At 37.9% G+C, this 13,854-nt stretch overlaps 1 protein-coding gene across 1 annotated transcript in view; it reads left to right on the forward strand.

Moving 5' to 3' along the window:
• LOC126456182 (delta and Notch-like epidermal growth factor-related receptor) overlaps positions 1 to 13,854 on the forward strand; it is a 554,374-nt gene that overhangs the window by 357,889 nt on the left and 182,631 nt on the right. The gene's annotated exons all lie outside the window — the stretch shown is intronic.

Here is a 13,854-nt window from a genome sequence, read left to right on the forward strand (position 1 = left end):
TATGTTTCACGCTGTACACGCAAACAGCCATCCCTCCAATGGAGCATAAAATGATTCATCTGTAAAAGCCACCTGCAGTCACTCTGGTGATGTCAAGTTTGGCTTGCAAATTCCAGTCTTCGTTGCCGATGAACGGCAGCCAAACGTGGGTGCATGAACCAGGCACCTGCTGCAGAGGCCCATATGTAGCAACGTTCGCTGAACGGTCAGCGAGGAGGTGCACCATAGCCTCCTCGGCGCATGTTTTAGATAGCTCAATTTTGCTATGCACGGTACAGTAAACGTGGCGGCACGCGAACAGTTTGCGAACAGTATACGCTTTGCTTCAAGACTCCTTGTGTCGCTGTTATAGTCTGTAACTTTACCGTAAAAATTTGAAAAGACAAGTGTAACCTCCCCGTAATTATTATTAAATGATATGATTTGAATGAAAATGCAATAGAGCCAAATGTTAGCTTCCCACAGTAATAGAACTCAATGATAATAAAAATATGAAAAAATGTTAAGTCCCCACAAAATTAACGTTAAGATCAACCTGATAAATTGATTCTGGGAGGAAAAGCAAAGGAAATATTGTTTCAATTGTAATGATTATTTTCTTAAAACAATTGCTTTGAGAACAAAAATTATTATTGTGGCAATTCTTGAACAAATTAATTACAGTTAATATACATTACATTATCAGATGTGCGCAATGCTGCTTCATTACCTTATTTAAAAAATAGACCTCGTCCCGAACCTTGACCAGATACCCACGCCGACGCCCGCCGACTCCTCACACACAACTCCGACTGTCTCGCGCGCGCTACTAGCACGAACGAACTACATGCTCTCGCGACTCGCTATGTACAACAACTGCACTCACGCGCGGTCAAGCGCAGACTAGAAACGATAAATAGCTCTCTGGTCAGAGATTCTGTCATGCCTCGCCATCGCTGCTACTGAATACATACGTGTTTCATAACCCTCCACTGGGGGGGCAAAAATTTGGCAGCGATGGTGAGTCATTTGGACTTGCCATAAGCAACAAATTTTTTCGTAACTAATTAACTTTACAATTACAGCATATATACAGATATAAAACAGGAAGGAAATTTGGTGCACATGCATGAAGCACAAAACATATTAGACAATGACAAAATGTGAGTACAAAAGAAATGACATAAGTGCACACCCACTGAAAAACTCTTTAGCATTTTCACAACAAATAAACATAATGGCAAAAAATCATGTTGATAAGTGACATAAGTGCACATTTACTGCAGTTGAGAAAATTGAAAAAAAAATGTATAGGCCATGAATATAAATGATATTAGCAAAAAAATGATTTTCACTATGTTACAAGAATTAGGATAGGAAAGGGAAGGATTGCATCATGGTTGTAGCACTTTAGGTTGCACGCAGCTGCACTGAAAGTCCATATCTTTCCACAGAAGTACAACACCAAGTGAGACAATTTGAAGTTCTTTTCCCAGAAGTATTTATCAGCGTAGGCAAGACACTGAAATGTAGTAGTAATATTCCATGTTTTCACTTTGGCAGTACATTACGTACACCAAACAGTGGGACCATAATAACGTCTCCATCGCTCACGGTGGTGGACAGCATGTCGTGTCAACACCACGCTCTTACAAGGCACACGAACGTAGAATTAGTGCAAAAACCAAATATAGTGCTCCATGATCAGGAGGATGTACAGGATAAATGGATATTGCAGTAATTCAGGGTAGCGAGGTCAGAAGGTGAAGGACATTAAGTTACATACTAGTCTTCATTAGGAATTACATTAGTAGTTTGCGGCATTCATAGCCCAGTTATTGAACATTTCTGTACCATGTATGTAGTATTACAGAAAAATGTTCATTAATTATTTTACATAGAATATTTGCACCCATTCTCTAATTACAAATCATCAGAAGTCATTACTTAAAACAGGAGGTAGTCAATAATAATGTTGATACTCAATCATTGGTCATCCCAATACAGTCATCATTTCTCAGTTACAAAGCATTATTAATTAGTAGCATTCATTTTCCAGTTACAAATCATTATTAATTAATCATTTGTCATTTCAATATAGTAATAATCAGTAGCCTTCTTTTCCTAGTTACAAAGCATTATTAAATAATCGCATTCTTTTCCCAGTTACAAAGCATAATGAATAGCATTCATTCTCTAGTTACAAAACATAATTAGTAGCATTCTTTTCCTAGTTACAAAGCATTATTAGTAGCATTCTTTTCCTAGTTACAAAGCATTGGTCATCTCTATACAGTAACTAGTAGTATTTTCCTAGTTACAAAGCATTATTAGTAGTTCTTTCTAGTTACAAAGCATTGGTCATCTCTATACAGTAATTAGTAGTATTTTCCTATTTACAAAGCATTGTTAGTAGTTCTTTGTAGATACAAAGCATTGGTCATCTCAATACTGTAATTAGTAATATTCATTTTTCAGGTAACATATTATTCATAGCTGATCAGCATTACTCAGAACTCTCTTAAACTGGTATCAATATTTGGGACTGGTAATACATTTTTTTTGTTAGCAATGCATTGCATTGGGTAATTATAGGGAAAAGCAGGAGAGAAAAATTTGCTTCTGGGTTGTTGGTATAAATGAAAATGTGTAACGTCATTAGTCATAAGTCAGCTGTAGCACGATTATGAGACAAGTAGAGTATATGTAATCACATTCATAGATGACATAGATTTAATGAACAACTGCTTATCGCATATTAATTTCATAAATAATTTCTCCTGCAAAAATATATAAAAAAATGGATTATTAAGCTGAAAGAAGAAGTGCATTTTATGCTGAAAAGTAGTGAACTTCGAATTAACAGGTAGTGAAATGTGTATAAAAATGTGTTCCATAGCTGTCCTTTCCAAAACCTTCCATCATTATACTATGCAATATAACACCTGCTGTCAAAGCGAACTGCAACAAATACTTAAATAACTATATAGCATAAATGCATAACTTCAACAATATCCTCATCTGTAAAGAAAAAAACTTCATTATCCATCACTTCATTATTTGTATTATCATAACTCCATTATTATCATCACCTGTAAAGAAAAACTTCATTATCCATAGTAGCATATTCTTCATCATTATTCATCAGCATTCATTATCATCTGCAAAAAAAACCACTTCATTACTCATTACATTACTATTCCTTATCTCTAGCATATTTCATCACTAAAAGTAAGATGTGTAGTTCTGTCTGACAGCCTGCATCAATCGCTTCGTATTCTGAAAGAAAAAATTAGTTAAGACTACTATTTTACGATGTGTATTGTATATTATTGTTAATGCTTGTTAATTCTGATCCATTTACTCTTCCTCAGAAGATTTTTGCATCTTCTTTCGTTTATTCCGTAGGTGAAATTCCCATTTCTGTTTAATTTATTTCCTTTACACGTTATTTCTTTCTGAAAATGATGAACAAAGATTAATGTCTTGCATTTAAATCATATACCCATTAAATAATGACTGGTTTATAGTAACATAATTGAGCATACAGCATAACATGACAGAAAACGTAATATGTCAAAGACATAGGCAGTGTTCAGAGGCAAAAAGTGTGCACAGAATATCACAATGCAGCAGCAAAAACAAAAAAAAAAAAAAAATGTAAAACAGTCATGATGTTGAGATGTCATAGGGCAAAAAAAAAGTCAAAGTCAACTGGTGTGTGTTATATCTTAACCATTTCACAGTGCATACAAACAAAACAAAAAATGGTTCAAATGGCTCTGAGCACTATGGGACTTAACATGCATGGTCATCAGTCCCCTAGAACTTAGAACTACTTAAACGTAACTAACCTAAGGACAGCACACAACACCCAGCCATCACGAGGCAGAGAAAATCCCTGACCCCGCCGGGAATCGAACCCGGGAACCCGGGCGTGGGAAGCGAGAACGCTACCGCACGACCACGAGATGCGGGCACAAACAAAACATCAAAACAATCGTACATACATTAAAAAAATGGAAAATGTGCACGGTCTGATGTGTAACGACAAGAAGAGCGACCTGCTAACCTTACCTTGCCAGGCACTTGCCAAAAAAAAAAAAAATACGATAATCATCAGTAATTGTTCATGTGAATATAATTGCATAAGTGATCTTAAAAATTAGTAAATGGCATCATAGTATGTTAAATCATAAAGTGTCTTCATTCAATAAAGGGTTTAATATTGGATAAGTGTTGGTTTCCTTTCGATTTTCTGGTTCTCAGAGTTTCGACGTGTACTACATTGGGGTGAGGAATGCTGCGAATCCGATATGGACCTGCGTATAGAAGTTCAAATTTACTGCACTTACCTTTTATTTTGTTGGATAAATAGTGTGTACGTACTAATATCTTCTGTCCAATGTGAAAGTCACGGCGTGTACAAACCTGTTTTTGCTGTCTTCTCCGGCGCTCTGCGGGACGTTTGATGTTGTTCAGCGCAATGTCAATTATTTCGTGGTGTCGTAATCGACGAGATGTAGAAAAATTTACTAATTCTGTAATTTTGTTTGGTGGTTCAACGTTTTTCAGTATAACAGACGGAGATAGCATAGTGGATTCATTTGGAATGGAATTAATTACATCTTGGAATGAGAATATGTGTGTGTCCCAATCAATATGTCTTTTGTGGCAGTATATTCTACACAGTTTACCAATTTCTTTCATTAATCGTTCACAGGGGTTCGAAGAAGCATGGTACTTGGATATATAGATCGGAGAAATGGTTCTAGCTCGTAACATGCGTGTCCATATAGCAGAAAGAAATTGTGATCCATTGTCAGAAATTACTTTCATCACATGCCCTACATGAAATAGAAAATGTTTTACAAATGCTTTCGAAACAGTTTTAGCAGTAGCTTTGCGTAACGGAGTGAAAGTAACAAATTTTGAAATGAGTTCAACAGCGACAAAGATGTAGCAAAAACCTCTATTGGTTCTGGGAATTGGACCAAAAATGTCTACAGCGGCCATGTCTCTTAATTTAACAAGTACAATGGGATATAATGGAGGAATATGTGAAGTCGTGTCTGATTTAGCTTTATGGCAAATTTTACATGACGCTAAAACTCGTCGTATACGTTTCTCCATGTTGGTAAAATAACAGTTCTGTCTCAGTATAAGAAAACATTTTCTGCCTCCGTAATGTGCGTAACTTAAATGAGTATACCAGATTAATTTGTTAACCAGTTCATCAGGAATGCATAATAACCAATTGTTGCTGTCAGGATGAGAGCGGCGAAATAGAATGTCATTGCGTACAGTGTAATGGTTTCTAATCGTAACATTATTCTTATTTTGCCAAAGGTGTTTAATTTCTTTCCACACGTTGTCTTTATTTTGCTCCTTTGCTATGTCCTGTAATGACGACGAAATAAAATTTTCAAATGCAACTTGTTGGATGTACATCACGCTGAAATTTGCTTTGCAGAAGTTGGTTGCGACGTCTTGCTGATTGTTGCTGAGAGAACGGGATAGTGCGTCTGCTATAATATTTTGTGTGCCGGGAATGTGAACAATTGTAAAATTAAATTCGTGCAAGTAAAGTTTCCATCTGCTTAATCTGTCGTGAGTGAATTTAGCCGAAAGTAAGAATTGTATCGCTCTGTGGTCTGTGTAAACGGTGGTATGTCTGCCATAAAGAAAATGCCTGAATCTCGTAAAAGCCCAAACAACACATAACGTTTCCAGTTCTGTAACAGAATAATTTCGTTCCGCAGGTGACAGAATGCGGCTTGCAAATGCGATGTTTTTAATTATTGTAGAGCCATCTTCTTCAACTTCCTGAAAAATGTGTACACCTAAAGCTGTGTTGGAACTGTCGGTGGCAGTGGAAAAATGTCTAGTAAGATCTGGGTGCGATAAAAGTGGTGCATTTAACAAAGCATGTTTCAGGTTCATGAATTCAGAATGTGCTTGCTTATCCCAAGACCAAATAGTGTTTTTACCTGCCAATTGACATAATCTAGGTGTGTCTAAAACAGAGTGATGAATAAATTTACGAAAAAAGTTAATTAAGCCCAAGAAACTGCGTAGTTGTTTCTTCGTCGTAGGAACAGTAATGTCACGTAGAGCTTGAAGTTTTTCCGGATCAGGCGCAATGCCTTCTGCTGAAATTACATGTCCAAGAAATTTTATAGAAGTTTTGCCAAAGTGCGATTTACTGAGGTTAACTGTGAGTCCAAGTGCATGAAAAGTTTGCAACAGTCGTTCTAAAATCACATTGTGTTCAGACCAGTTAGCTTCTGCGATAAGAATGTCATCTACGTACGTCGTAATACTGTCTTTAAGTTCTGTCGGAAGTATTGCGTTCAAACCGCGAATAAAAGCTGCAGAAGAAATAGTTAAGCCGAATGGTAATTTGCAAAATTGATAACAGTCAACAGAACAGAGAAAAGCTGCACCCTTTCTGCAATTCGGATGAAGTTGAATTTGCCAAAATCCCGATTTCAAATCTAATGTAGAATAAATAGCAGTACCGCGAAATTTCTGTAGAAGTTCCTCTAATGTCTGTGGTCGATCTGTCTCATTAATAATTATGTCATTGATGTGACGTGAATCAAGTACGAGGCGAAGTGAGCCATCTTTTTTCTTAACAATATGTAGCGAGTTTATGTACGGACTAACTGCTGGTTCAATAATTCCTTGGTCAAGCATATCCTGCAACTATTTTTTAACCTGTTCTCTGTGGATATATGGAATGGGATAATGCTTTGCTTTAAATGTGTCGTGCTGTTTGACTTGAAATTCATACATAAAACCGGACATCGTACCAGGAATTTTGTCAAAAACTGGAGCTTGCTGTAAAAGAATTTTGTGTAGTTGCGTCCGTTCGTCGTCTGTATTTGCACTGCTCTGTTTAACTTTATCAGAAATCATCTGCATAACGTCGTAGTCAGCTTCGTCTGGAGTATTATAGGTGTGTACGTACGTATCTGTGAACAATCTGGAATTACAATCTATGTTACGTGATACGGAAATGACCTCTGTGAGATTAATTGTTTGTTCTTCCGCAGATAGTGAGTGCTGAAATTCTAAAGCCAATTGCACATTATCATCCTTCAACATTAAATAGGAATTCTGAAAATCAACCAATGCGTCGTGTTGTACGAGAAAATTCGTACCTAAAATAACGACTGTTGTCAATAAAGGAACAATCCAGAAATTTGAGTAAAAAGTATGACCTGCAATACAAAATGATAAATGCGTCTGTAATTTAACGTCTACACCTTTACTCGATACTGCTCCTTTTACTTTCGTTTTGCCTAAAGGTAATGTAGGATATGTATTCTCTTTGTTACACTCGTTGAAAGTTTCTTCATTTATTACTGACATAGGTGATCCAGAATCGATTACTGCTGAAAATACCGATGAACCAATTTTAACTTCGATGACTGGATGTGAAATGGATTTCTGAACAACTGGTCTTTCCTGTAAAAGAGTGTCTCGGATGTCGTCAAAAGTAATAACATTTTCGTGAACAATATTCTGCGTGTCAAAAGTAGTGCTTGTGTTATTGGAAGATGCGACCTGTAGAGTATCTAGTCAGATTCTATCTGACGTGTTATTATTATCAGGAGGATTCTGTGGCATTTCTACTATTTGAACTGTTCTATTACTTCTTCCAGCCGTGTTACGCTCTGGATGATACCTACTGTCGGGTTCATTCATGAGAATATGTTCTTGCTGATCATTTTGCTGCTCGTAAGACCGACTGTTATTATACGTACGCTGATAATTGTGCTCATTGTTTTTACGTCTGTCGTGATAGTCATTCCTATGCGGTGCATTGCGATAGGAATTGAAATAGTGTGTCTTCTGTACGTAGTTATTTCCTTGCTGCCGTGCGTTACTATTTGTTGTATCAGGGACTATACGTGCACGTGGCGAAACATTAAAGCTTGGCTGACCTTGAGCATAACATTGTTGGTTAGGTATGCTAACCGACTGGTTTTCATGCTGTTGTGGTGGGAAACGTCTATTGTTACAAAAATGTGGTTCCTGTTGCTGAAAATTTTGACAGTATTGATAATTGGAATTTTGTCTGTTATTAAAGTTTTGGTGGTTGTCATTCCTAAAGCGTCTGTCACTTTTACTATTGAAATTACGTCCGTGATCATAATTGCTGTATGTTTGTTGACTTTGCTTATTATATGAAAAGTTTTTGTTTACGAAAGAATAATCTGATTGCTGCACTTCTAAAAGCTGCAACAGATCCCTGAATGCCGAAATATTTTCCTTCTGCTGACCCATTAAAAGTGACACTCTTAATGATCGTGGCAATTTAGAAATGCATAAGTGTATCAGTGCAGATTCACTATATGGTTCACTTAAGTACTGGTTTTGTTGGACCATGTGCTCAAAAAATTGCGTGACACTGGAAAAATTTGAGTTCTCATAATTCGGTAAACTAATTAACTGATCTTTAATTCCGCGCTGTGTCGTCTTTGACCAATACGCTGATAGAAAAGCATTCTGAAACTCTTCTACCAAGCAACATTGTCTCGCGATCGGTCTCATACGAGTTGCCGGTTCGCCTTCCAAAAAACTGCAAATAAATTCAAGTTTGTGTGTTATGGGCCAAGTCGGTGGAAAAGCAAAGCTAAACTGTTGTATCCAATCTAGTGGATGAATCTGTGTTCTGTCATTTTTAAACACTTTAAATTTTCTCACCGACAGAAAATGTTTGTAATCAAAATTATCGTCTCTGTATGATGGAACAGGTTCAGTATTGTAAGAGAATCTATTTGTCTGTGTCTGTTCAGAATCTAAGTCCCGTACTCTCTGTAGATTACCCAAATTATACGCGCTGCGTGAGTCTGACAAATGTTCGGAAAGTGGAGTCTGCTGTGGTGTGTTATTAACTGAAATATTTTTCATCTCTGTTACTTCTTGCTGTAAACTTGACGATTTTCTGCGTAATGTGTTATTAGATGAATCGATCTCATTAATTGTCTGCTGTAAATTTTGGAATTCAGGTGTTTGGTTAAATGAAATTGGTGCAGTATCGTCTGATTTGTTGTCATTATTACTTTCAATAACATCAATACGACTGGCCAATTCATCATATTTTTCAGTCAGTATTTTTGCCTGATCATCGTTTTTACTGTCAGAAGCATTAATCTGTTTTTGCAATTTACGTGTAGTTTCGTTCAGTTTTTTAACGTCAGCTTTGATGACATTGCAATCCTGTGTTAGTTCTAATTGTTCGAATCTGTCTGTCACTGTCTGAATATCTGCTGTGTGTGTACCTGTTTTTGATTTAAGATCAGAAATTTCATCACGTAATTCTATGTTCAACTGTTTGATGGTATTAATTTCGTCGGACACTGTAGCAATATTGTTGTCTACGTATGTTTTTGCCTTCGCAAACAATTTACGTTTGTCTTCTTGTCTCTGTGCTGTGATTGTTTCCATTACTTGACGTTTTACTTTATTTTGATCCTGAATAAATTTACGGAAACGCGTATCACTGTTTTGTGTGTGGTGATTAAAGCGCTCGTCAATTTGAGTGTTCTGTTGTTCGAATTTCGCGTCTATCTTTGCGTCCATTGTGCGCGAAAGTTCTGCTGTCATTGCTTTAAACTCGTCGCGTAATTGTGTAGCTTTTTCAGAGCATTGTTTACCAACTGTACTAATTTCATCTCTAAGCGTTTCTGTTGCAGCTGTTTGCATACCCCTTAATTCTTGAGCAACAGACCTAATTTCTTCGCTACTTTTTCTTGAACAAGCCTCAATCTCCTCGCGCAACTGTTCCTTAGTATCATGACATTGCGCGGCAACGGCTCTAATTTGTTCACTAAGTTGTCTGGAATTGTTGTCTAATTTTTCATTAAAGTATTGTTTGAGTTTTTCATTATCTTGTTTGTTATCTTCGCTCTGTTGTCTAACCTGTTCACTAAGTTGTTTGAGATCTTCATTATTATTGTCTAGTTTTTTATTAAGATTGTCTTGTTTTTCATTCTGTTGTCTGACCTGCTCATTAAGTTGTTTGAAATCTTCTTTAAACTGTTTGTTATTTTCACTAAATTGTTGTTGTAGCAACCTTGTCATAATTTGTTCAAAGTCAATATTAGCATTTCTATTCTCCGTGTTGTTTAGTGGTGTACCTGCAATTGTCACATTTTGTGTGACCATTTGGTCATTCTGTGACGCACAAAAAGGTCTGCTTATCGAGTGTGCACTGTGCGTCGCTATTTCGGAATTAAATGTATCCGTCGTACTTTCAGTACACATTCCATTTTCATTAGAGAAATTTGTCTGTACGTTACTTAAATTTTCCAAACCGGGTGTGTTAAGCTGGCCAGCGCTCATTACAATAGAGCTCCCCACGTCATCAATTGTCGTCAAATTAACAGAGGAGACAATTGAGTTCGTTTGTTCATCAGTAAGATAAAAATCATCATGAGTGGTTGGAACGCACTGATTGTCAGTGAACGCAGGATTGTCATCATTACACTGCGTGTCACAAGTACTATCGGTGAAGTTGTTTAAGTCGGTAATTTCATTCATTATACTTCGCGATACACTATTCATAGTCTTTCGCGGCATTTTTACAATAGTCACAATTATTCACAAATGAAATAAGCACAATGCAAAATGCAACAAACAAAAATACAACAGAGCAACGAATTGCCGATGATCTGAGGAAAGAAAGTCATACAATTAGTAAAAGCGTTGCGCCAAATGCTAATTATATTAAGTAAATAAGAGCAAATATCTGACTGCTTTTCAGAAGATTCTCAAAGAAATACGATCCTGGATCGGATGTCGCCAAGTGTAATTTCCCCGTACAAATTTGAAAAGACAAGTGTAACCTCCCCGTAATTATTATTAAATGATATGAATTGAATGAAAATGCAATAGAGCCAAATGTTAGCTTCCCACAGTAATAAAACTCAATGATAATAAAAATATGAAAAAAATGTTAAGTCCCCACAAAATTAACGTTAAGATCAACCTGATAAATTGATTCTGGGAGGAAAAGCAAATATTGTTTCAATTGTAATGATTATTTTCTTAAAACAATTGCTTTGAGAACAAAAATTATTATTGTGGCAATTCTTGAACAAATTAATTACAGTTAATATACATTACATTATCAGATGTGCGCAATGCTGCTTCATTACCTTATTTAAAAAATAGACCTCGTCCCGAACCTTGACCAGATACCCATGTCGACGCCCGCCGACTCCTCACACACAACTCCGACCGTCTCGCGCGCGCTACTAGCACGAACGAACTACATGCTCTCGCGACTCGCTACGTACAACAACTGCACTCACGCGCGGTCAAGCGCAGACTAGAAACGATAAATAGCTCTCTGGTCAGAGATTCTGTCATGCCTCGCCATCGCTGCTACTGAATACATACGTGTTTCAAGTCATATGTTATTGGACACTTTCATTCAGTTGTCAAGGCTGTGCGCCTGGTTGATTAGGATGGAGTTGAGGTTTGTGATGTCTGAAGATGGGTGTAATCCCGAAACGCGTAACGTGTACTAAGAAAAGAGTCAATTGAATATCTCAATACGTTATTGCGATTGTACAGTATTGGTTGCCAATTATTTACAAACTTTGCCTATTCGGAAATGCATCCATTCTCTGCCCGGAGCCCAATGACGATGCCCTCTTGGACGTCAGATAAAACGCTCCGTTTCCGCATCACAATGACTGCACTGGTTTCTATGTCCCACAGACATGCTTTATACACCCTCCAGAGCTAGTGCTGCCATCTGCCGTCTATGTGTAGTTATTGCACGATGAAGTCTAACATAGGCGCTGGCCCCACTGATGTGACAAGACCATGTATTTTCAGTTAGGGTTTCCATATTGCATTGGTGAGATGCTGCGCAGAACTGCCTTGCACCTGAAGATACGTGAAAGCAAATAATATTTAGTTCTACAAGTAACACCATTTTAAAAATATACTACAGTAACACAGTTACGAGAAGTACCATATTTCAGGAACAGTTGGGCTTTACTGCTGGGAAAAGCTGTGTTGATAACATTTTTTCTGCAGTCCAGAGGTGTCAAAAATGACCGCAAAAATTCGAGATCTCCATTTGGTGTTTGTTGGCGCAGAAATGTCTACGGAAATGGAAATAAGCGTAAGGCATCGTTCGCCGGGAGGCCCCATGCGGGGAAGTTCGGCCACCAAGTGCAAATTTAATTTCATTCGACGCTACATTGGGCGACTTGCGCGCCGGTGATGAGCATGAAATGATGATGAGGATATCACAACACCCAGTCCACGAGCGGAGAAAATCTCCAACCCGGCCGGCAATCGAACCCGGGCCCACTTGCATAGGAGGTTGTTGGTTGGGTTGGGTTGTTTGGGGGAAGAGACCAAACTGCGAGGTCATCGGTGTCATCGGGTTATGGAAGGAAGGGAAGGGAGTCGGCCGTGCCCTTTCAAAGGAGCCATCCCGGAATTTTCCTGGAGCGATTTAGGGAAATCAAGAAAAACTGAAATCAGGATGACCGGACGCGGGATTGAACTGTCGGCCTTCCGAATGCGAGTCCAGTGTGCTAACCACTGTGTCACCTCGCTCGGTGTGCATAGGAGGTATGCCAGCTAAGCAGGCATGTCTATGACTTTGTGCCAAGGAAGTTACTATAGAAAGTAGTGGACAATGCTGGAGTGGATGGTGCATTAGTGGAGCTGGTGAAAAAGATGTACAACCAAAGTGAGGCACTTGGAGAGTTTGGCGGTAAAACAAATAAAAGATTATGACAAGGATGTTCTATGTTAACTTTATTTACGATTTATTTAGAAGTTATTCCTGGTTACTGGAATAAACAGTGCAGAAGTTAGGGCTGGGCAGCCAAGATTTCAGCTTGCGAGCCTTGCCGTGGCGCAAGTGCTACATGCTGAGCCGCGCTGCACATTTCCCTCTCCGTCACGCCACGCATGGAGAAGTGAGGAGGAAACTGCGAACGCGCCGCATTTAAATGGCAGTGCAGTTCAGACCAAGTGACTTGGTTCTATGTTTCATTGTTTTTAACGACACAGATCAGAAGCAAAACAAATTTTGAGCGTTATTTGATTACTATTGGCCTGCTAAAGACAAAGTTTTTATCTGATACAAACTGTTGGCATACAGTAAAAAGACAGTTTCAAAGATTTTCACACCATGTCGACACATAACAGTGATTTACTAAGTTTCATAATCGAAAAATTGTCTTTCACAGACATGTGTTAACATAACATAGTGACACGTTTGCAACCTCACTATGGAGATATGGAAACTCTACCTAAGGGAAGCATTGTAGATGACGTCGATAGTCTTGATGCAAAAGGATTTGTCATAAAAATGGGAATTACGTTGCAGATCAATCAGTTACATCTTTCAACTGAAACGGCAAACGGCCTCGAAAAGAGCTCGAAAACAGACGTAGGACTGACAGTATCCTCAAAACGTTTACGAAACTATCTCTAAATACAATTATGCAACCAATCACTTTTCTGAATAGTTATTTATTATTACATAGATCGGTTTTAGAACTGTCAGATCTTCAGATGGTTTTCCGAAATTTATACATCTATTTCTAACATAATGCTGCGTCCTGGGTCTGTGACGAGAAGATGGAAAATGCTCTAATGTATCGCCATGTGTATTATTTATCTGTCGATATTAATGCAAAATTTTAATTTTGTACTTACGGAGACAGTCTGAGCGGTTTTTCCTGTTAGTGTCCATCTGTCTGCTGCCTTTGTGACGACCAGTTCGTACATCACTTCAAGCACTTTCACACAATATGTATGCATTTACACTGTGATAGCGAATCTTTGCCAGCATGCAGCATGTGTTATATAACTGTTGCTTGTTAC

The sequence above is a fragment of the Schistocerca serialis genome, chromosome 1 (genome assembly GCF_023864345.2).
Source record: "Schistocerca serialis cubense isolate TAMUIC-IGC-003099 chromosome 1, iqSchSeri2.2, whole genome shotgun sequence".
Lineage (NCBI taxonomy): Eukaryota > Metazoa > Arthropoda > Insecta > Orthoptera > Acrididae > Schistocerca > Schistocerca serialis.